This window comes from Schistocerca serialis, chromosome 5 (assembly GCF_023864345.2).
Source record: "Schistocerca serialis cubense isolate TAMUIC-IGC-003099 chromosome 5, iqSchSeri2.2, whole genome shotgun sequence".
Taxonomy (NCBI): Eukaryota; Metazoa; Arthropoda; class Insecta; order Orthoptera; family Acrididae; genus Schistocerca; species Schistocerca serialis.
The window spans coordinates 392,178,303-392,203,446 of NC_064642.1; the positions used below are offsets into that span (position 1 = coordinate 392,178,303).

General features: G+C 42.5%; 1 non-coding gene across 1 annotated transcript; it reads left to right on the forward strand.

Annotated features, from left to right (window-relative positions):
* The first annotated feature begins 16,154 nt into the window (after positions 1–16,154).
* Trnas-uga (transfer RNA serine (anticodon UGA)) lies at positions 16,155–16,229 on the forward strand. The gene has a single exon. It is a non-coding gene; the product is annotated as a tRNA-Ser (tRNA).
* Positions 16,230–25,144: the final 8,915 nt, after the last annotated feature.

The following is a 25,144-nucleotide window of genomic DNA, read 5'->3' on the forward strand; positions in this document are numbered from 1 at the left end:
ATATTTTGGGTGGACAAGATAGCTGGGACACCCTGCGCTATTCATCGTAAAGATACCATGTTGAGTTGCAGATAGGCCCGACGAAAAGACAGTTGTACATAAGCTTTCGGCCAGAGCCATCTTCGAATTTTTTCGTTTCCGTTTTTTGTGTTTCCTTTTCTGAACAGGGTTTTAAAGGCGTATATATAACTGTCTTTTCGTCTTGCCTACCTGTGACGCAACGTATCATCTTAATTTTTTTCTTATACTGTCGATATTACACCCTGGAATTTACAATAAGTATGTATATGAAACCCATTACCTACCAACCCACCCTTCCACATGCACACGCGCGTGTGTGTGTGTGTGTGAGAGAGAGAGAGAGAGAGAGAGAGAGTTCAAACATTCACTAACCGGACTGACAGATATGCTGATGGAGATAACAACAAACATGCGACGGTTCAATTCTGTCATGCCCACGAATCTCTTTGAATGCACACACAATGGCTCCAACACGGTCAATGTGCATTGCCAAAGCAGTGTCTACCTTGGGCATAGATGCCGTGCGAGCGCTCTGTGGCCACATCAGTGGTGCTGCTTTCAGGGGCTGTCTAAATTCCCATCTGGCAGCTAACAAGCTAACATCATAGAGACAGCCTGTACTGCATGACCACACCTTGCTGCATGTGCAAAACTGCCCCAAAGTGGGACCTATTGATGAATTTTCCAGACAGCATACAATTCCAGGATATGACCTAAGCCTTGTTTGGACTGTATTCGGTTTGATAGAAAGCTGTTTCTTGACAATCTGCACCTTTCTTTTTTTTTTTCTAGGATCATGGCATTGTGCTTCCGGTGTCGGCAACTGACAGACTGCCGGGAGAGCGATGTGCTGACCACATTCCCCTCAATATCCGCATCCAGTGACGCCTATGGTCTGAGGAGACACGGCGGCCGGTCGGTGCCGTTGGGCTTTCATGGCCTGTTCGGAAGGAGTTTTTTTTGTGGCATTGTACTACAACACGCACTTTATTACTGATACTCGCAAATAGAGTTATAGGCTTAACCATTTGAAGAAGGACACTAAGTGCCCGAAAATGGTCAAGAAGTGAATTTCTTATATGAAACATGGTTGCATATTATTTCGTTACATACGACTACAGTTGCCGAAGATGGACAAAATACTAAACTTTAGAGTAATTTTGAAAATACGTTTTGGGTTGGACCCAAAGAAATACAATAATATGTGCTGTATTGTACCCAAAATGTTATGGTAATCTTCTCTGTAGTACCGCATCTCAGACGCTTCGATTGTCCTTTTGTCCTGATTCTCCTCGGTCCACGAGGCACTACCATACAATGCTGTGCTCAGAAACTACCTTCTCGGAAATATCTTCCTCAAATTAAGGTCAATCTTGGACAAAATGGTTCAAATGGCTTTAGGCACTATGGGTATTAACATCGGAGGTCATCAGTCCCCCAGGACTTAGAACTACATAAACCTAACTAACGTAAGGACATCACACACATCCATACCAGAAGCAACATTCGAACCTGCGACCGTAGCGGTCGCGCGGTTCCAGACTGAAGCACCTAGAACCGCTCGGTCTCAGCGGGCGGCCAATATTGGACATTAAAAGGCTTCTCTTGGTCAGGAATGCTCACTTGCCAGAGCCCGTCTGCTATTTACGTCCTCCTTGCTTCGTCCGTCAAAGATAATCAGTACTCTCTCTTCTGCTGCTCCTCATTACTTACGTCTTTCTTCAATTTACTCTCAGTCCATAGTGTATAATCATTAGTCTGATCACTCCACTCAACAGAACCTGCAGTTCTTCCTCATGTCATCAAAGAGTCTTATCATTTACATCCTTTCACGATGAATTTTAATTACACTTTTATAGCTTTACTTTTGCGCACTGTTGCTTTCTGCGTGCATGGATTAAACAATAGTTCTTGATCTCCTATTCTTGTTGTGCCCTCTTGGTGGTCGTACACGTTGTATATTATCCGTCGTTCCTTACAGTTTAATTCTATTTTTTTCTAAATTTCGAATATCTTGTACCATACTACATTGTCCAATGTTTTTTCTTGATCAAAAATGACTGTGAAAGTATCTATATTTTTCTCTAGTCTGCTTCCCACTATCAAGTACAGTGAAAGCACTGCCTCCTCGGTTCTTATTGTTAGGAAGCAGAGCTGCTAATTCTACTGGGCAACAGTTCTCACCCTGACCTACTCTTATCATCTTCTAGATTTTTCCGAATATCAGATGGTATACATCCGGTCTCATAGATTCTATGCTGAACAGTCTTTTGGCTCCCTTTCTTCGCTCTCACCGATTTTAGAAAATTTGTAGGACTGAAATCTCTCTTGAAACTCTATACGTGCCTATCTTTAACTTTAAACAACCGTTGCTTGTGTAAGTTTGGGCTTCCGCGGCCATTGTAAGAGTTAATAAAATTCTTCAAGTTACGTGGTCGGATTATCAGTACGGTACATAAAATTCTCCGACGTTTCGGTGGCTGTTGCAAGTGTTTTTGCTAACTTCTAGTTTTTTTTTTTTTTTTTTTTTTTTTTTTTGACAATCGTTGGCTGTGTTCCGCCACTGCACACAGCAAAGACAGTCATAGTGAGAGCGCCAACTTTGGTATACAACAGGCTATATTTCTTATTTCTGGGTCACCTAACGATGAAAAAGTTAGAAGAAAATTGAGCGACCTTCAAATCGAAAATAAGTCTGCGTATAACAGATTTTTATTCCCTCAATAGCTTAGCACCCGCTGTTTCGCTCGCACAGACTGTACGGTTGCAGATATCTTTGTTGTTTGTATTTAATCTAATTTTTATTAAAAACTTTATGGCATATTCAAACTGTGTGCCGGACCGGAACTCGAACTCGGTACTGGCAGAAGTAAAGCAGATATCTTTGTTGTTTGTATTTAATCTAATTTTTATTTAAAACTTTCTAGCATATTCAAACTGTGTGTCGGACCGGAACTCGAACTCGGTACTGGCAGAAGTAAAGCTGTGAGGACGAGGCCTGAGTTCTACGTGGGTAGCTTGTAAGGTGTCAGGCAAATCCAACACCTTCCATGAAAACCCTGACTTGATATCAAATCCGACAGTATGTCTCATAGTTCTGAATAAATCCTGACATTAAATTAACCAAAGTAATACGATCAACCAGTGAGCAAATGGAATACCAAAGACTAACACAAGAACGTTTAAATGCATGTCATACCTTCCCACCGTGAAACAAACGCAGTTCCGAGGTAAGAAACGAGAACAGAAGCCGAGAGCAGAATCGTGTAGGCTAGGAGGCTCTACGATAAGGGACGGATTCCCACGTCGCCAGCCGACCGCCAAAACAACCCCCCCCCCCCCCCCAGCCCATGTTAAAAGATAGAGCCCTACAGAAGAACAGTATAGATCTTACGATAACACTAAAAGGGCCACACCAGCTGCAAGTCTTAGCGTGTGACTTTTTCACGTCTCTGTGACGTAGCAAACATTAAAAACATTACCCCACCACGAAAAGCATAACGCTTCTCATTGGATAGACAGAAGTTTTGTAGGTTAACATTGAGACCCTAATTGGTCAGTTGAAAACACAGCCAGATGGCTTTTCTAAATCCAACTTCGGTAAATTGTAGTAAGGAGAAGATAGGGGAGAGTTGCTTCCGAGACGGCGAGCTGTGTGGATGTGTGCCGCCCGCTGCCCCCTGACCCTGCCTAAACACCGACAAGGTAATGAACGCACACGATGCCGCGTTTTTGAGTGCATAAGGCTTCACTCAGAACTGCAGAAGTCTCATCTGTTAAATCCCCTTTTTGCATAATACTAATGTCGATCGTCAATTAAAGCTCATGGTATTCACATTTGCTACTAGAAGTTAAAATCTAATTATTGAGAAGCCACATTAGCCACTGTAATTTACGACAAGTTAGATAAGTAACGAAACTTCCTGGCAGATTAAAACTGTGTGTCCGACCGAGACTCTAACTCGGGACCTTTGCCTTTCGCGGGAAAGTGCTCTACCAACTGAGCTACCGAAGCACGACTCACGCCCGGTAATCACAGCTGTACTTCTGCCAGTACCTCGTCTCCTACCAAGTTAGATAAGTAATTAAAGATAATTTAGTGTCACTGTAGACCACTTTGATAGTTTTCTCTTTTATGGAACTTAACTTAAATCTAGATTATAGATGTGATATGGCATAGGTCATCCTTCGATCCATCGTAGAACTTGGAAACCCATTCTGGGAATATTCGTTCACGTTTTTGTTGAACGCAGTTGGATTTTATCATCCTGTATTAAAATATTTCCTTTTATCAATAGTGCAATTTATAAACAATGCTTTGTCAGTAGAATAAAATTTCCAATAGTAAACTTAACTACTTTTTCGACGTTATTTTACCAGCTAACTAAAAATAGGAAAGCCTTAAACCCCTTCCACTAAATTTAGTTACTATTAAGATTCTTTTACAGGGAGTGCAGTGGAGCTGACGCTGAGATCATTAAGTATTTGATTATATCTTTGCTAGTCGCACTGAACTCTTCTGAACTCTACATGTCATGTGTGGTCTGGCGTCTCCTTACCAGCAACGGGTCCCAGGTTCAAACTAGTCAATTCCCTAAAGAACACGCTGGGAGCGTCGGTTGCATGGAAGTCGTAGGGAGACACGACTTAGAACAAACAGACACCACGCAGAATGTTAGATAATGGCGACCATGCCAGGATGGTAAAATACCATGATTTAAGGTCGACCACATGCCCAACTAGGTCAGAAAAATATACTGTTAAAAATTTTCGTAATAAATTTTTTTTAAAGCCATAAATAGTTGGAGACAGTAGCTGCAGCGATAGATAGAAAGTATTCAATAGAAAGTGAGACATTCTAGCAGAGACAATAGCATTATTAAGTTATGAATTTTAATATTGTTAGAATTAAGTTTTCTCTCCAATGCAAGTGCACAGGTGGCGGATAAATCGTTGACAATTTGGTTCTGACCCAACAAGTAAGTGAATGGATTGTCAGTCTTGGGTATAATAAGCGTCATGTCGTGTGTGCAAAATGTTTATGAAACGCGTGAGATCGTATGAGCGCATGTTAACGCGAAGTAGGGTGCGTGAATTACTTTTCAAACAGAAAATAAGAGAATCAGAAAGATTAGCAATGGCAGATCAAGACATTGACCGAATTGAGGTAGAGACCCAGCATGAAGACTGACAGAGAATAGAGGACAGTACAACAGTCGATGCAGTATCACGAGAAATAGGACAAATAACGCACCATAACGAGGATAATGTAAGCCAAGGCATAGAAAACCTAGGTCAGCATACGACAGAGGAGCAGGAAAGTAGAGACACAGTCGATGAGGGTTCTAACTTGTGTCTTGAATACGTAGAACGCATAGTACAAGTAATCAGAGCTCCCTCACCACAGAGTACAAGGAATTCGAGCAGAAACGTTTCACCACACAGTTCAATGCAATTGGTTGCAAACCAACACTTGGGCGAAAGTACAGAGCGTAGGATGTCGGAAGAAAACGCAATAGGACCCACCAATCTGGCAGAATTATTACAACAAATGACGAAAACCATGACAAGACAAAGTAAAGAAATTGCGAACCAAATTAAAATTCATAATGCAGAAACGACGAAACAAATTGCAGAAACCACGAGACAAATGCGTGAGATTATAGAACAAAACAAAAAAATTCAGTTACACCTAAGTCGTATTGAAGACGAGGCAAAAGAACCTCGAGAAGTTATAGGAAACTTAATAACAGGTCACAATCAATTGAAAACAGACACTGACAAGATACAATCAAACGTACAAACATTGCGTAATGACATTCAGGACGAGATCAAAACATTACGTAACAACACCAAGGGAGAAGTCAAGAAACTAGAGAAACAGATAAACGTAATTACTAGACAAGCAGCAGGTACACAAACGTATCACAAAAGCAGCGCTGAAAAGATATGATAATCGCATAGTCAAAATAGAAGCACAAACGAAGCAACAATTTCAGAAATTGCGAACAGAGTTGTTGCAAACTATTGAAGAGCGTAGTGAACAGGATCGAACAAGCACTGAGTCTGCAACCACATCTGTATCTGTAACAGCACCGGAAAAACAAGCAATTAACGAAGATATTACGCATTTGCGATTCCAATCACAGGCGGAAAGTAACATACGTGAAAGCAGACAGCCTACACAGTAACAAACATGTTTCGAAACTCTTGATGAACAAACGGCACCACAAACACATGCGGAACCACAAATGTATGTTTCAAGACAGTTTGGATCGTGCAATGAAGCGGCAACGTTAGCCAGACAAGATACCGAACCAATACGGACAATGGAAAGCCAGGTAGCGAAGAGTTCAGTGCAATGCATTCAGCTACACGTTCACAACCGATGGAAGAAAATTATTGCGTACCACTCCGACGATACTACGCAAGGGTAGGCGAAAGTTACAGTGGACATTATCCAATGGATCTACCACAACCGGAAAGAACGACGGGAGAAATGATCAGAAACAAAAGTGGCGAAGAATCGCGAATTTCATATGGAACTATGACGAAGTACGACAACGATCATTTCCTCACTGTCAGAAAATTTCAACACTTTCGAGAAGGAAACTCATTACATCCACGAACTTTTATTGATCAGTTCCGAGTAGGAGTACCAGAACACTGGACGCTAGCACACAAATTAGACTTTATATGTGCACACATGTCAGGAACAGTCGCAGAAACCATGCAGAATGTTGCAGCGACATGACGATCGTACGAAGATTTCAGAGAGAAGTTTCTCTCACGATATTGGTCTAGCGAAGCACAGAACAAAGTGAAGTACGAATAATTACAGAACCCATATTTTGAAAATTCAGGAGAGAAGAGTCCCGTGAAATTTTTCGAAGTAATGGCAAAGAAAAATCAATGCTTAGATGTACCATACAGTGACGGAGAGTTGATTAAATTATGCGCGATCAAGTTCCCATTGAAATACCAGCAATCGTTAGTAGGTCGCGGAGGCAATGACGTCGAAGCATTTAAAGGAATTCTGAGGGAACTAGAGTTCATATTTTCGGAAGATGACGCAAGAAAAAGACGAAGCGCACGTGAAAACGAAAGTAAAAAGCAGTGGAATCCACAAGACATAGTACGAAGAAACAATAATTACGAACCACGTGATAACTTCGCACCAAGAAACGACAACAGATTTCAACAAAAAAATGTTATGTATTTAGAAGAGAATACGGCAATAACTATAATTCACCCAGGAACGCAACAACTATTACAGAGGGAACAATGACAACAGGAACGGGTATTGGAGAACCAATAGACCGACAAATTATCAGCAAAGAAACCAATGTCAACAAGCGGAGCAAGAAAAGAGAATACAGATAGAAGAGGTGGAGGTAAGACCACCAAAACCCGAAAAACGTTCGAATTGAAGCTAAACGCCCATGCCAAAGAGAATGACGCACCGACCCAGGATAATTGCAGCACCTTGAACAGAGCAGTAAATACCTTATCACGAGAAGAGAAGCAGGAAGAAACAAAAGCGCAGGGACCAGATGAAAACGAAGACAGGAAAATAACAATATCATGTTGGGGCGAAATTAATTGGGAGAATACTGACGAGGATAGATACGGGGAAAGGTAGCGTAACCTTCGAGAGTGTCACACTTCTCTTTGAGCAAAAGCTACAATTAGAAGAAATACCCGTTGCAAACAAACAATTAAGAATGATGCGAGATAAAGAGGCTGAAGAATTACAATGATATGCACAAAAGGGGGAATGGCCTCAACTCATGTTAGACGTCCATGAAGAAATTAATGAAAAATTTCAAAACTTCAAGTAAATAATCAGCACAATATTTCAAGTTTATGTTGCAGATAAGATCGTCAGGAGAAAGAAGAATGAAGAGAGAGGAAGGTGGGAAAAAGAAAGTAGTTTCAATAAAAACAAAAACAATAATAACAACAATAGTGGCATAGATTAAGGGTAAGGGATTAAGCGTAGATAGTCTAACAGCATGAAATACTAAAATGCTATACACCACGACACTACACAAAAATAAAAAAAACGAATTTGAGGATTCCTGTAGAAGTTAAGACTCACTATATCTTAGAATTGTAACATGGAAAGGGCGCCGAAATTTGTAAAGTTTTTTAAAAAGGCGTAAAACAATGTAGGTATTAGACATATGTTAGATGAATATAAGTAAAACTTTTTGTAAGAATCATTGTAAAAACTCCAGCAAGGACCAGATGCAACGACCCACAAGTTGCAACGAGAGAAGTATCAAAAAAAGAAAGGACGTAATTAGCAAGACACGATTCCTACAAAGGAGAAGTGTCAAGAGAAGGGAAAGGACAGTGAGACCAACAAAGGGCACTTGTATCCGAAGTCGGCAGTAAATCTACTGCTAAAGGGACCGGTGCAGGGACAGACAAGCAAACACCGGACTTTTGCCACTCATAAACCCCGGCACGCCCCCACTCAGCAGAGCGAGCAAAAAACGGCCTGACGAGAAGACCGCTTGGGCAAGCCACCACTGGCAAAAAATATGTGTAAAAGTCACACTACTGCTATTAAACAGAACGCTGCAGAACGAAACAGAAGAAAACTTCCACAAAGTAAATATGACACGTCCAAACAATTTACCAAACTGTTACTAATGGGAAACTTCAAAGAGACTAGTTATCAATAAATATTCCCATATCCTGCCCAGAGAAGAACCAAGAATCAAGTAAGAAGCAGAGAAAAAGCAGGAAGAAGTTGAAGATTCGCAAGATTGAGACCAAGAAAGAAGATGGGTGAAGAATAGACGACATACCTTCCCATATCCCTATCCTATTGCAATCTAGTCGTCTGCGAAGTATCACGACGAAAAACGACCGCTTTCAGCGACACATAAAGATGACTTTCACACATACAAAACCAGTAAACCACGAGATTCTGCACTCACAGCGCCATTCCATTATGGGACCTCCACAACAGCAACACACCATTGCAAAGCCAACAAGGAACGACGAACAAAGCTGTACATCAAATACTTGCCCACATCCATCTTGCTCAAAACGACCACCTTTGTGCAAAAACATTCGCCAACCTCATGCTTAAACATTCATAGGATTGTGTGAATGTGTGAAATCAAATTATGTGGTTTAGATAAAGGAATAATGTTTGACTGACTTAGACAACCATTCAATCTTTGCCTAACTCCAGTAAAAAATTAAGTTCGAAGGGTGGTGATATGTAAGGTGTCAGGCTAATCCAACACCTTCCATGAAAACCCTGATATGAGAGCAATTCTGACAGTATGTCACATAGTTCCGAATAAATCCTGACATTAAATTAACCAAAGTAATACGATCAACGAGAGAGCAAATGGAATACCACAGACTAACACAAAAACGCCTAAATGCATGTCATACCTTCCCACCGTGAAACAAACGCAGTTCCGAGGGAAGAAACGAGAACAGAAGCCGAGAGCAGAATCGTGTAGGCTAGGAGGCCCTACGATAAGGAAGGGACCCCCACGTCGCCAGCCGACCGCCAAAACCATCCCCACCCCCAGCCCATGTTAAAAGATAGAGCCCTACAGAAGAACAGTATAGATCTTACGATAACACTAAAAGGGCCACACCAGCTGCAAGTCTTAGCGTGAGACTTGTTCACGTCTCTGTGACGTAGCAAATATTAAAAACATTGCCCCACCAAGAAAAGCATAAAGTTTCTCATTGGATAGACAGAAGTTTTGTAGGTGGAGCTTAAGGTTAACATTGAGACCCTGACTGGTCAGTTGAAAACACAGCCAGATACCTTTTCTAAAACCAACTTCGGTAAATTGTAGTAAGGAGAAGATAGGGGAGAGTTGCTTCCGAGACGGCGAGCTGTGTGGATTTATGCCGCCCGCCACCCCCTGACCCTGCCTAAACACCGACAAGGTAATGAACGCACACGATGCCGCGTTTTTGAGTGCATAAGGCTTCACTCAGAACTGCAGAAGTCTCATCTGTTAAATCCCCTTTTTGCATAATACTAACGTCGATCGTCAATTAAAGCTCATGGTATTCACATTTGCTACTAGAAGTTAAAATCTGAAACACGATGATTTTTCTGTTATATAATTATTGCGAAGCCACATCAGCCACTGTAATTTACGACAAGTTAGATATGTAATTAAAGATAATTTAGGGTCACTGTAGACCATTTTGATAGTTTTCTCTTTTATGGAACTTAACTTAAATCTAGATTATAGATGTGATATGGCATAGGTCATTCTTCGATCCAATGTAGAACTTGGAAACCCATTCTGGGAATATTCGTTCACATTTTTGTTGAACGCAGTTGGATTTTATCATCCTGTATTAAAATATTTCCTTTTATCAATAGTGCAATTTATAAACAATGTTTTTTGAGTAGAATAAAATTTCCAATGATAAACTTAACTGCGTTTTCGACGTTATTTTACCAGCTAACTAAAAATAGGTAAGCATTGAACCCCTTCCAATAAATTTAGTTAGTATTAAGATTCGTTTACAGGGAGTGCCTTGGAGCTGACGCTGAAATCATTAAGTATTTGATTATATCTTCGCTAGTCGCACTGAACTCTTCTGAACTCTACATATCATGTGTGGTCTGGCGTCTCCTTACCAGCAACAGGTCCCAGGTTCAAACTAGTCGATTTCCTAAAAAACACGCTCAGAGCGTCGTTGCACGAAAGTGGTAGGGAGACACGACTTAGAACAAACAGACACGACGCAGAATGTTAGAAGTTCAGATGGCAGAGCACTTTTCCGCGAAAGTCAAAGGTCTCGAGATCGAGTCTCAGTCCGGCACACAGTTTTAATCTGCTAGTAAGTTTCACATCAGCGCACATTCCGCTGCATAGCGAAAATCTTATTCTGTAATTTTTATGTTGTTCACATATATAATACCTTCTTAGCTTTTCACGCTAACGAAGGCCATATAACCATGGTCTTTTCCGAATGTACTTCTGGTCGAAAAGCAAGTCTGGTAGCTGGAGTCCAAAGATTTTGCTAAACATGGCTTTGGCGTTCTTTTGGATATATCTCCGTAGCAACTTTCATCCGCTAAAAAGTATTCTTTTATATCTAACAGAGAGGTGAAACTCAAATTTCATAAATTCAGCCTTAAAATATTTTTAATGCAAAGAAATATTTTCTTAAAAATTTTAGTTCCCAATTGCATTTACTTAGGAGCTGGATTTCCAGACACACTTAAACACAAACTTCTATATTTCGGACCGAGATGTCACTTACCAGTTGTCATAAGTGTAGTCTTCAAAATCCGTTAGTAGTTCTTTAGTAATTACGTACTTTAAAAAATCCTTTCACCAACTATTTTATCCCCTTAGTGGCTAAAATTCGAAAAATGCTAAAACACATATTTTTTTATTTTATAGCTTAGAAACTAAATACTAGTTTTCGTAGTTCTAGGTTCAAAGTTCCCTTAATAGCCACTTACTTTCAAAATGCCTTTCATCCCCTACGTCACACCCTTAGGAATGGAATTTCGGACAATCCGTCCTTAAACAATGCCTACAGTATAAAATCCACACTTTCTCCAATCTTCAAGTTTCTATACTTAACTGTTTGGGCTGGACGGTGATGCATCAGTGAATCAATCTGACCCTATTTCATCCCCTTAGGGGTTGAATTTCCAAAACCAGTTAAACACATATTTTTTCATCTCCATCCGAGAAGCCAAACATCAATTTTCAAAGATTTATCTTTAAAAATGCTGTCGCAATGAAATACTTTCGTAAAACATTTCACCCCTTCATGGGTTGAATTTCCTGAAACAGTGACACGCGTAGGTTTTACTTCTAACAAATAATCCAAATCCAAATTTTTGTAGTATAAGCTTCAAAAATGCTTGCAAAATGAAATATTTCCATAAATACTTTCATTCACCAATTCACGAACGTAGGAGTTGAATTTCCATAAGCCGCAAAACACGATTTTCTTATTTCTGACTGAGAAGCCAAATTTAAATTTTCATAGATTTAGCTTTAAAAATGCTATCATATTAAAATATTTGCATAAAGAATCTCATTCCCTGTTTCATTCCCATAGGGATTTGGTTTCCAGCAGCGCGGGATTGGCCGAGCGGTCTAAGGGAGCTGCAGTCATGGACTGTGCGGCTGGTCCCGGCGGAGGTTCGAGTCCTCCCTCGGGCATGGGTGTGTGTGTGTGTCTGTCCTTAGGATAATTTGGTTAAGTAGTGTGTAAGCTTAGGGACTGACGACCTTAACAGTTAAGTACCATAAGATTTCACACACATTTGAACATTTTTTTCGGTTCCCAGAATCACTGAAACGAGTCAAATATCCGTGTTCATAGATGTAGCTTTAAAAATACTTTAAAAGTTATTTGATAATGATGTATTTTGAAGAAATTCTTTCACCTACTATTTCTCTCTGATAGGGTGAACTGTTCAAATATTCTGAAACAGGTATTTCTTTACTTCTGACCAGAAAACTAAATACCAATTTCCGTAGGTTCTGCTTCAAAATTTCCTTAATAGCAACATTTTGTAAGGAATACTTTTCATCCTCTATTTTACCTCCTTAGGATCGGAATTTGGAAAAATCTCTTCCTAAGCGACGCCTGCATTGTAAGATCCACACCTTCACCAAATTTCAAGTTGCTATCGTCAGCCGTTTGGGCTGGGTGATGATGAGTTAGACATTCAGCCAGTCAGCTTTCATATATAGAGATCATGGTGCACCTGAAATGTCCAAAAGAGCCACTTCAAATAACTGATTGGCTCGATGGACAGTGACTGTGATCTGTCCCATCCTCTGCTATGCCAGTCCCATCTGGATCTCCACACCCTCCAAATTCTATAAGTCTCTCCAGATCCTCGAGCGACATGCACTCCACCTCACCTTCCGTATACGCCTGCCATCCCCCACCCGTTTCCTCTATGACCTGAGTCCTTTCCCCCATCTGCTCCTCTTCCTCGAACATATCTGAGTCCTCTACACCTCGCCAATCCCTGCCCACTGCTGTGCCTTAACTGATGTGTCCCTCCTACTCTCCACCTCTACACCCTTCATCTCATTTCCCCAGGTGGCTTCCGTGAACTCTCCCTCCCAGATAATGTCCTATATCCTTCCATTTGTCCTATCAACTCGGATCCTCACCTCCCCCTTCCTGCCTCTGTCCTTTTCCCAGGCTTCCTTTTATCCCCCTTCCATCGTGTTTTTCCGTGCCTACCCCCTCTTTGACTCCATTGTCTCTCCTGAATTCTTTGGCTTTTCCCTCCTCTGCCTTTCCCACTTATTCTCGCATCAGCCCTGTCTCCCCCCCCTTTTTTATGTGTCTTCACCCTCCATCAGTTTCCCCTCTTCGCTTGTTCCTCTCGTCCCCACGTTTTTCCCCTCTTCTGTCTGGGTCCTGACCCCCTCCCCCATCTGTCTTAGGGTGTAGTCTATCATCTTCGTATCTATTCTCTAGTGAAACGTTTAAGTGAGTGTTCTGTGTCGTGTCTCTTCTTTTTTTCGTGTTGCGAGCAGAAACCATACTGTCGCTAGGTGTGATTTTTTACCTCTTGCGAACAGAAACCACACTGTCGTCATGATTTTTTGTTGTCTGTCTACTGTTGTAACTGGCTTCTTTTTGTGTGCCTTAATTAGCATCACGAACCTTTATGGCTTGTTTTTATTGTTTGTTATCTTCTTTTTTGTTATCTGTTTTTAACTCTTCTGTAGGCTGAAGAGCGGCATATGAAGCTACTGTCAGCCCCCCCCCCCCCTCCCCCACACTTCAATAAAGGAAAATAGGGCAATGCACTCCCTACCTTCAGCATGGATGGACAATTACTTTGGACCTCCTGTGTTAATCTCAACGTAGCGAGCATGGAGAACATAGATGGGGACTCCGATATGTGGCGCCAGTTGGGAATGTGGGTTGGGCGGGAGGCTTGGCGATATGGTTGGGATAGACACTGTACCTGGATGGCGCACTGATTAACGCAAATGCCAGTAGATCCCAGGTTCGGATCTCCGTACCGTACCTATTTTGACTCACTGACACTGATTCCTCATAAATTACCGATGCAGCTGACATCAATAGTTACTTCCCTATCCTTTGTTTTCTCCCAGTCCTTCCCCTTTCCCCAACCTTCAATTTACGTAATATGTATCACAACTGCGGGTTCTTCATGGTGCCTGATCTGTCGGATATGTACGAATGGAAGTGGAGAGGAGTGCACTCGAGCATTCTTCGATGGCCGTTATAGTGATAGCAGGACATCTTCGAATTCAGTCATGCTCTAATGGTGTTTTGTCGTCAGTGCACTCGAGCATTCTTCGATGGCCGTTATAGTGATAGCTGGACATCTTCGAATTCAGTCATGCTCTAACGGTGTTTTGTCGTCAGCTAGTTTGAGAGTGGTGCTTGACAATGATAGACCCTATTTGCAGACTGATACCGTTAGAGCTTTCCATGCCACTATAGATCAAGATTGGCAGCAATCAATCGACATAGCGTTTTCCGGAAGCTTTACCATTGGCTTGCACTGCTGCTGTTATTGGGATGTTTATGCTAGTTCCAACTTTAATACTTTATCCCATGTAGGCTCTCACGGCCGGCGTCTTCATCAGTAAACACTTCCAGGCTAAGTTGCCGTGGTCGATCTGTAGAACTTCTTCTCTACTTTAGTGTGGGCTACATCACTGTTGGTTTCTTAAATTATTCTCCTCATATAAACTGCCTGCCTGAAAGGGCATAGCACTCAAAAGACATGGTAGGATGCCAATGTAACTTCGTACGTGTGCTCATTGTCGGTGGGTATGGAAATGATTGGAGTTACAATTCTCTGTGACTGATAGAACGGCCAGAAGAGTACGTCGTTGTTGTTGGCGTTCAGTAACCAGGTAACGTCAGAGTATACAAGTGGCGCGAAGAGCGTCATATCGGAAGTGATCATTGTGAATGACATGGAGATGCTGCATATTTGTGTGAGACAAAGGTGTCAGCAGGGAACACTGTTTCGAAGGGGCCTTATTATCGGTCTTCATGCGGCAGGCTGATCGTATCATGCAATATCCAGAACTGCGAGGCATACGGATGTGAATCTTGTTCGATGTTGGACTGCGTGGTAGAGCTATGGCAGGTGAGCTCGTTGTCAAGGTTCCCACCAACCACGTCTGAACACCACCGTATTGAGCACCAAGCAAATCTTAATCTATTCGCATGTGCCATCGGAGAACAGGTAAAGGACTCTCTACAATAGTCTGTGCCATCCCGCTCTGCAACAATCGGTGCCACCCCGCACCATTGGTCGGAGACTGGCAACAGTCATACTTGGGAAATACTGTCTCATGCCTACGCTGAATGTAACACCAAAACACAAATGGTTACGTTTCAATTGGTGCTGCGACTGAGAAGCATTGACTGCTGGTAAACGGTGTCACATTGTGTTCAACGATGAATCCTAGTTCAGCACTACCCCACATAACCATCGTCAACGAGTTTGACGGCGTCCTGGGGGAAGATCCCATTCCTTCATCCTTATGGAGATTCACAGTGCTATTACTGCTGGCGTCATGATATGAGGACCATCGGATATGACTTCAGGTCACGGCTGTAGTGATGGAGGAAACTCTAACACCACAACGATAGGATCAGCAGTGACATGTGAAACTTTCTGGCAGATTAAAACTGTGTGATGGACCGAGACTCGAACTCGGGACCTTTGCCTTTCGCGGGCAAGTGATCTACCAACTGAGCTACCCAAGCACGACTCACGCCCCGTCCTCACAGCTTTACTTCTGCCAGTACCTCGTCTCCTACCTTCCAAACTTTACAGAAGCTCTCCTGCGAACCCTGCAGAACTAGCACTCCTGAAAGAAAGCAAAGGTCCCGAGTTCGAGTCTCGGTCCAGCACACAATTTGAATCTGCCAGGGAGTTTCATATCAGCGCACACTCCACTGCAGAGTGAGAATCTCATTCTGGAAACATCCCCCAGGCTGTGGCTAAGCCATGTCTCCGCAATATCCTTTCTTTCAGGAGTACTAGTTCTGCAGGGTTCGCAGGAGAGCTTCTGTAAAGTTTGGAAGGTAGGAGACGAGGTACTGACAGAAGTAAAGCTGTGAGGACGGGGCGTGAGTCGTGCTTGGGTAGCTCAGTTGGTAGAGCACTTGCCCTTGAAAGGTAACGGTCCCGAGTTCGAGTCTCGGTCCAGCACACAGTTTTAATATCCCAGGAAGTTTCATATCAGCGCACACTCTGCTGCAGAGTGAAAATCTCATTCCAGTGACGTGTGGCTTAGTATGTCTCTGGGGGATTTTGGGGATATTTAGCAGTAATATTATCGAGGCAGTGCTGGGTAGTTCGTTCGGAGAATGACGTATCCTGAAAATACGGAAGGAAAGGAAGCAACTTAAATATTACACAATACGTGAATAGAAGATAAGGTGGAAGATTTAATTTCTGAACTCAGTAACATTTGTGACTTTTCTTGTACACACAAACAGTAAGGTCAACCGAAATTAGCTTCGTAGTCTCGCACCTGTTATTTGCACGTCGCGTAATAACAGCCCGTGGCTTCTTGCGCTATCTCGCGAGTTTTCGCTTACAGCCATCGTGCCGAGGCCGCTAATACGGCGGTGGCCGAGGGCAGAGCTGGGCCGTTGTTAACGGGCTGGTTTTATTATTGTATTCTCTCTGTCGCCGAGGATTAGCCTGCCGGAATTATGTATGTAATTACGGCAGAAGAGCGCGCCTGCACCGCACCGGTCGCCCACGCAGTCGCAGCGGGGCCGCAGTCAGAGGAGCCGGCGAGTAGGGGAGGGGGCTGGTAGGGGGCGGCGCGGGGGAGGAGAGTGGGCAGGCGCGGCACAAATTGCGTGGATTTGCACGGGTCCGCCCGCAGCTAGCGGCAAAACCTCGAAGAATTAATTAAAAGCAGCTCGCCGCTAATTAATATCGCTCTGTTTGTCAAGCTTTCCGGCTATTTCCCTTCACTCTCGTGCAAACTTGCGACACGTGTACCTGATGCGCAGGTAACCTGCATTCTCTACAGCCAAAATCACGTGAGCTGCTGTACTCTGGTTTAACTCCAATTCTGCATTGATCAGTTCCGTATGCTGATGTTCATGTGTTTCTTCGTGGGTATCACTTCCATTGCTGAGACGCTGAAAGGCTTTCCCTCTTACCCCCGTCAATTCCCCAAAATATGCCGCAAGCCTTCCTTTCCATCACCGACCCGTATCTTAGAGCAAAACGCCACGTCATCTATATTTTCCCATGCCACAGAAAACTGCCATTCGCTCCGTTGGTGCACAACAGTATTTAGTTCTGCAAAAAAAAATGGAATCTTGAGAAGTTTTAATTTGATTACCACTTAATTTCTATTCAGAGTAACTTTAGTTCAAGGAAAAAAGTGTCTATATCCATCTACGTCAGCTGAGAAATTTATCAAAGAAAAGCCGGGCGGTGTGACCGAGCGGTTCTAGGCGCTTCAGTCTGGAACCGCGTGACCGCCACGGTCGCAGGTTCGAATCCTGCCTCGGGCATGGATGTGTGTGAAGTCCTTAGGTTAGTTAGGTTGAAGTAGTTCCATGTTCTACTGGGCTGATGTCCTCAGCTGTTAAGTCCCAGAGCCATTTGAACCATTTATCCAAGAAGCTTAGTGATTAAAGTCCCGTCGACATCGAGGTCACTAGAGACGGAACACAACCTCGGATTGTTGGATGGGAACGTGTCATATCAAAGGAACCATCCTCGCATTTGCCTGGAGCAATGCAAGGCTATCATGGAAAATCTAAATGTGGATGATCGGACGCGAATATGAACCGTCGTACTCGCAAATGCAAACCCATTGTACTAGCGACTAAAGAAACAGGCAAAATAAGTTAAAAAATAGAAAACAGATATATGATGCGGGAGCGTCAGACCCCGACAGGCTGTCGTGACATTTGCTGTGCGAGCTAGTCAAAGGGCGGCACAGTTCCTCGTGTTAAGAAATCCTTCTTCACAAATACATACAGCAGACAGACGCAGCATAGGTTTGCCTCTTGTCAGTGGACGTACGTTTTACCCGACATTTGTTGGAGCACAAGTCTGTCGGCTTTCGTGGCCCATTGCATTAGTGGTAAGACTTTGATATGCTGCATCATATTCCTTTGCAGACTACTAAAACTTTTTATGTTTCAATCCTTCTCTTGATATCTTCTTCAGGATTTTTCGAGCGTTCCAGAGTAGCTGAACACTGAGGAAGACAAATATGAACTCGGAGGTTTGTACCATCACTTTGCGAAACATTTTGCTCCATTAATATTGCTCCTTGGTAACACTAGTTTTACAGGGATTAGCCCATAGTCTGGTCTAAACTGTCTAAAGCACATTTTTGTGTGTAATATTTCGTATTCTGACCCTGGACACGATATTTCCAGCATTATGACACGAAACGTTACGCACATAAACATGACTTACACCATTTCCCAGTGCCTATACAACCAATCTCATCAAAGATGTATATAAATACCGCGAAAGAAGTCTGCATTTATGATCAATATTGTTATTGTTGTATTGGCTTTCCAACCCTATTAATAATTTGTGGGCCATCGGTCGCCATTTAATTAGAACTAATATAACGAAAGGTTATTATGAATGCTCGTTGAGTTTAATGAGACAAAAATAATCATCTTAGTAGTTAGCTTTCAGTTCATTCTGCATTTTTCTTATTCCGGATAAGGAAGCCGCGGAGAACATGGAATTGTTCCTACTCCTTTCTTTAATAAGATTTCCTATAATTTTTATGGTGTGGTGGATAGGCTCTTTGCATAACGAGCAATAGATGTGCAGGTATCGGTGAATTTGGCTTATGTCTAGGCTGTGAGAAGTGGATCTCGGCCCGCTGACTTCCACACGTCACGGAACACGTGAGTACAAGATAGCGCTCATTGTATCACTGTCACTAGAGAGGATAAATGATAACGAAGCCATTGTTAGCACATAAAAGATGGGACTGTTAGCTTTGAAACTGCCTTTGTGAATTTCCTGCCTTGACATTGTCCGAATCGAGTCCAATGAACACATCGTCCACGGTATACTGAATCATAATGCACATATTTTTTTTAAATTTTTGCTTTTAAAACTTGTAATTAAAGGAACCGCTTGTCTCGCTCTGTCCACAACGACGTAAGGTTTAGCCTAATACCTTCCGTGCCTATAATGTGATGACTGGGAGGCTCTCAGGCGTTCAATCACCGCCGATAAAGTAAAGCGTAAGACTGTGCCCTTCTAGCTAGACGGTGCCCTTCTAGCTAGAAAATGACGTACTCAGCTGTCTCACGAGATAGCACAGAGGGTGGAGAGAGGCTGACGTAGGTTTACTGTGTAAATTTTTTATTTATTTAACGCTAGTAATCTTCCCCGTAGACAATGTTTTTATCATCTCCTTATTATAACAGCATCATATACTAGCGAAGACTGATACAGTGGACTGTAGTCTGTCAGTGACTGGTACAAAGTTTACTGAAGAAAATATTCACACACAGTAGCCCTTACGCCTCCATCAAAGTGGTCTTCCACAGAGTAGCAATAGCCTAGGTACCCTCATTACAAAGGATCCAGCGACACAGCAGTTTAAAATTTAAAAAAATGTTTATTTCATTCTCGTCTCGCCATCTACGATCTTTTATGGAGTAGCACCTTCACTTGGAGCACACAGCCGTAATGAGTGGCAAATCTCCCATTCATGTCAGTCTCTGGGTGTCATCATCCATCGGATCTTCTGGTGGCCTAACCAGTGGGATCATCCGTCATCATTTGCCACCCCCCCTCTTCCCCCCCCCCCCCCCCCCCCATTTTAAACGAGTGACGTCGGACACGCATCACACATTGTGGCCACTGGTACCGGTGGAGTTCCACTGATGTTGCGGGACGAGACAGCATGCAGTGGCACATTCCACACATGTCTCTCCTGTTCCACCATTACAGGCAGCCTGAGGAACCAGACAGCTGTGTATTTTTAAATGAGTAGTGCTTCCGAACATCTGACAGGACATCGCACACTAAGTCACTGCTCACCGGCATCCATTTGCGGTGAAAATGCCACATCCTGAGAAAGAAAACATAGGGCCACCACCTAACAAAGCGTACACCGCCTCTGGGCATTACATCTGAAAGGAATCAATACAGCATTGACCTCTCAAATCCTGCACTCCTTTGCAAATTCCCAGTTTCACTGGCTTGAACGCAAAACGAATCAGTTACAAACAGCTAATACTTTCAATAGAATGGTTAACGGAGTTCTGGCAGTTTTATATGTGTATTAGATTTTAAGGAAAGCCGATTTCTTCTCTAAGTAACAGGATTCATGAAACATAAAAGATCGTTTTTCTATTATCGAAATCGCTCTAAAAATATACTTGTCACTTTTTATTACAAACAAAAGCAAGAAAGCTAACCTGCAACACTGAAATTGATCAAAAACAGGCTCCGTACCTCCATGGGAGATGATCAGTGTGGCAATGACTTTTTGGGACAAGTATGTTATGAAGATGTACAGTGTCTTTCAAGAATTTTTACATCAAACGTTATGTGTAGTAGATCATGTTTTGTGGAAAAACCTTTCATTAGAGACAAGCTGCTCGCTGACACTTCCGACGAAGCTAGGCGTCCTTTTGTACTGGATATGCCCCTGGGAGGCGGGAGGGGTGTACAGCATGTGTGTGACTTGTGATTTATCTATAATACACTCATCTGCTCATGAAGAGGGATGGACCAAAATAATTAAAGTTCTTGACATACTTATCGACCTGTGCACAACCGCGCACGGTACCAAAATCTTCCAAAAAGCCGACGGCGAAAACGCGATTCTGTAAGCAAGCGTATCTCGGATTCTATTGATCGCAGAGATAATGAGTCAAGAGTTTTGCATGGCCTTGGCTGTGCGACCATTTGTACAAACATCAGAAGAACGGAAATACTGCAATTGTCCTATAGTACAAGATCAAAACATAAATAATACACACTTACTCCAGCCCAGGCATACTGAGCAAATCGTTAGTTAGCTTTTTTTTTTTTTTTGCATTAAGTGAGGTATAGGATTGGCCTTAGGCGGCGTATAAAAGCACCATTTTTCCTTGGGCGCTTCCTCAGAAACCCCAGAAAAGCCCTGATGTCCGAGCACCAAAAGTACCAGTTACTGGTATGGCGACTTCGATAATTTCTACTCACGGCATATAGTTAAAATTTTTGACTTATGTTCTTAAGATGTTCTCGTGGAATATAGAAACCTTTTTAGCCGTTTTTGCACCTCAGACTGCAGTTTTCTACATAACTAACCGCAGCAAATGCATAAATTTTAACGATATATTCTTTCGATATTTCACTATAAACGCTGTTTCCCGCTTTCGAAAATCCTTATCCGTTATAAAGGTACATCCTATGATTTTGCTGTCCCAAAAGTACCAGCTGTGGGATGGTCACTTCGACAGTTCATCATATTCATTGAAAACTGTCGAATTTTTTACCGTATGTTCTTAAGATTATGTTTTTGGGGACATTTGAAAACATTTTTATATCATTATCCGTTACCGAGGTCCTGGGTTAAAACTAACTGTACTTAAGAACGTAAAATATTCACGTATATCCGGCCTCAGGCGTAAATGTAGTTTCAACTGTCATAATAAACACATGGCAAGGGTTTTGGGGGTCATCGTAATGTTTCTAAAGACACCGAGATACGTTTTTTAATCTTCACTTGCCATCAATAAAACTTTATGATGTGCTGTCTCCGAATGATTGTCACTTCGCGCCTACACATGCTGTCTCGACCTGGAAATTATTCGATGGTGTCTACGAGCGGTGTAAGCAACTTCGGATATTTTGGTACACTGTAAGTGTATCCTAAAAAGTTCTGAATTTTTGCTTAAAGTAAGCGTGAACTTACTTTGAATGGGAGACGATTTTGTTTTAACTTCATATTTTGTGTATTTATTTGTTGTTTTATGTGTCAAAGTACGTAAATGTGTCGAAGGATATAAGTAAACTGTCAAAACTCTACTGACCTGCCAAAAGGCAGATATGGTACACCTTAAAGGATTCTGACAGAAAGATGGAGAACCAGCTGTCTCAGTCCTCATTTTGCTACCGAGCGAGGTGGCAAAACTTTTAGTACACGTGATTCGTGTTCGGGAGGTCGACGGTTCAATTCCTCGTCCGGCCATCCTGATTCAGGTTTTCCATGATATCCCTAAATTACTTCAGGCAAATGCCGCGATGGTTCCTTTGACACGGCACGGCCGACTCCGTTCCCCATACTTCCCTAATCCGATGAGGCCGATGACCTCGCTGTTTGGTCTCTTCTCCCAAATGAACCCTCAACTTTCACCCTTTTTTAAACAAAAATTTTGCCATGTGGACACATTCGTGTTTTGATTTTGGGTAGCAGAGGGACAGTGACGATCGAAGAGAGAACAGTTAGTGCCAGTGGGAGCAAAAGAGAAAAGAGACAATGGTGGTGGAAGAGAGATTGGAGCAGTGAATAAGAAAGAGAGACGGATGAAAACGATAGCACTGGGAGCGAAATAGAGATATGACAATGATGGTCAGAGAGAGACAATAACAGTAAAAGAGATAGAGAGATGCATGGAGATGGTAGCAGTGAGAGAAGAAGAGAAAATAGTGGAAATGAAAAAGAGAGATGAGTGTATGCTACACATAGACCCAGAGTGAAGAACTTTAACATGGTCTCGACGTTGGGGAAACCATCCCCAGTGACATGCTTGGACAAGAGACATTGTTGGTCGATGAGAAAGACAGCAGACTGTAAGCGAGAAAGGAAGAGACAGTGGCAATGGGAGAGAGTGGGAAAGACAGACAGGAGGAAGTTCCAATGGGAGAGAAAGAAGACAGTGTGAGAGGGAGACGTTTATGAAGGCTTCACTACCAAAAAGCGAGTAGGTAAAATAGCACGAATATGCTCGCATGCCAAAATGTTTGGTGAGGGAGGCGAAGTGAGGACTGAGGCAACTGGTTCCCCCGTTTTCTGTCAAACCCTTAAGCTGGAGCCTAATTGTTTTCTTTGTACACCGATAGGAGCATTTTTCAGCTCGCATACGATCGTTCTCCGCTGAGAGATTGTGGTTCTTAAGATTTTCTTGTTGAAAATCACTCTGTCAATGTAATGTGATAGGGCCTATACGGCACACAGGTTAGTAAACCCCGATACATCCATGAATTCTCTTCATCCCAGGGCTGGCAGGTACCAAAGGGCGTCTAGTGTCGCCGGGAAGGGTCAGCGAATATTTTGTCTCTAACAAAAGTTCTTCGCGTTACGTGATTTCTTATCCCTAGACGTTTGACTCAAAGACTTTGCAGAAGGCTGTATAGTTCCATTATTTTTATTTAAATTCTATAAATGAAATACAAGGAGTGCTTTTCAACATATAAGTGGTTTATTCAGTGAAACTGCATTAAACTGTATATGCAATAATTACTGAAATTTTATCAAATTTATTTAACAGTCACTCACAATTTATCCAAATAATGATAAACAAAAATAAAAAATTTGGGCCACCAGATACTGTAGAAAGTATCAAATAAAAAACAACAAATAGAATTGAATTGGACCAAGAGCTCACAACAAGTGAATTATGTAAGGTGCCTGCCTGGTATTTGCTTTTTAACACGAGCATTGTATGACTTCATTCTAATTTAACATATAAATAAATTACACGAGACGGGTTGACCTGGTGCAATAAATGAGGAAGGAATAAAAAAAAAAAAAAAGCAGCTGAACATATGACTCTCTTAACAGGCAAACGGCGAATACTGTGCCTTGCGTCTTTATGAGCATCTAAGACATTGAAAAGAAATTGACGAAAGCGAAAGAAGAGTGCGCAGCTAGGAAAAGCGGGCGTTTTCTGTATTACCATCTTCATAGCATGGTCGGCGTGGCGGTGGAGACGGCTGATTGCGTGCGGCTGCATCAAGACTCTGCCGGCGACGTAGTTGATAGTGTCTAACATGCCCTACGCTGAAAGTAGTGACCGAAACCTGCTACTGGAAGTTATCACTACTAGACGCCGGTATGCGTCCATATTCAAGTGCAGACCTATGTGAATACTGTTCTAACAATACTACCGTCATCGGACATGTAGTAAAACAAAATGTGATACTGAGTTAAGCTCTTGATAACGCGCACAGTGAGTGTAGCTCGCCTACTTGGATCTGACAAAATTTGCTCTCTACGCTGTTTGCCACGAATGCAAAGTGATTGTTTCATGACAAGCGATAAGAGAATCCTTGCGACTTATCGGAAGCAATCAAGAGTGAACTCTTGCCTCCTCAGAAGCAATACTCGGAATGCCTAAATACTAGTGCACCCCTCGCACCTGGAGAGAGAGAGCCGCTCCCCTCCAGCCATTTGTCTCCGCCATTCCGCAAATTACGTAGCTTGTACTATTTTTCAAAGCGAACATTAGATTCTTGCCAATGAAGAAGTCCATTTCAAAATTTCCTCCCTCCTTGCCGTCATAATTCCGCGTGGAAAAGAGAGCCATACTCTGTGTGAGACAGAGTATACAAATAAACCAAGACTTCTCCCTTTAAGTATTGCCACTACGTTCCCAAGTATTCTGCTCTCGGGAAACGGCCAAAATTCCCCGGGCCACTTGAGTTTCTTGGACACCCAAGTCGTGCTGTTGTTATTCAACTCGCCGCTCTGTCCGTGTTACCTAGAATCGTAACTAACTCTTTTTCACTCTAAGTTTGAAGTTTCCGCTGCCTCGGGCACACGTCCACAGCTTCCCTTGGTAGCGTGTTGATGTATGCAGCGTCTTCCCCTGTCGCTAATCCTCTGGGGGCATGCCCTCTGTGAAGCGCGCCGACATAGGCGTGCGACCACCGCTCGCCGGTGGGCGCACTGCCTGGGTCCACCGGGTCACCGGACTTCCCAGCTAGGAACGCATCAGAAGAGTTCCTGTCATGCACAAAGAGTACCAAGATTGCAAAGAGAAGAATCATAGCCATTTACCGACGCTTAATGTCACAATAATTCACCTCCATCACACTTCATATATTGCAATAAACTAATGACTGATTTTAAAGGCAATTATCTCCTTTAATTAAAAACATGAAAAGCTTTGA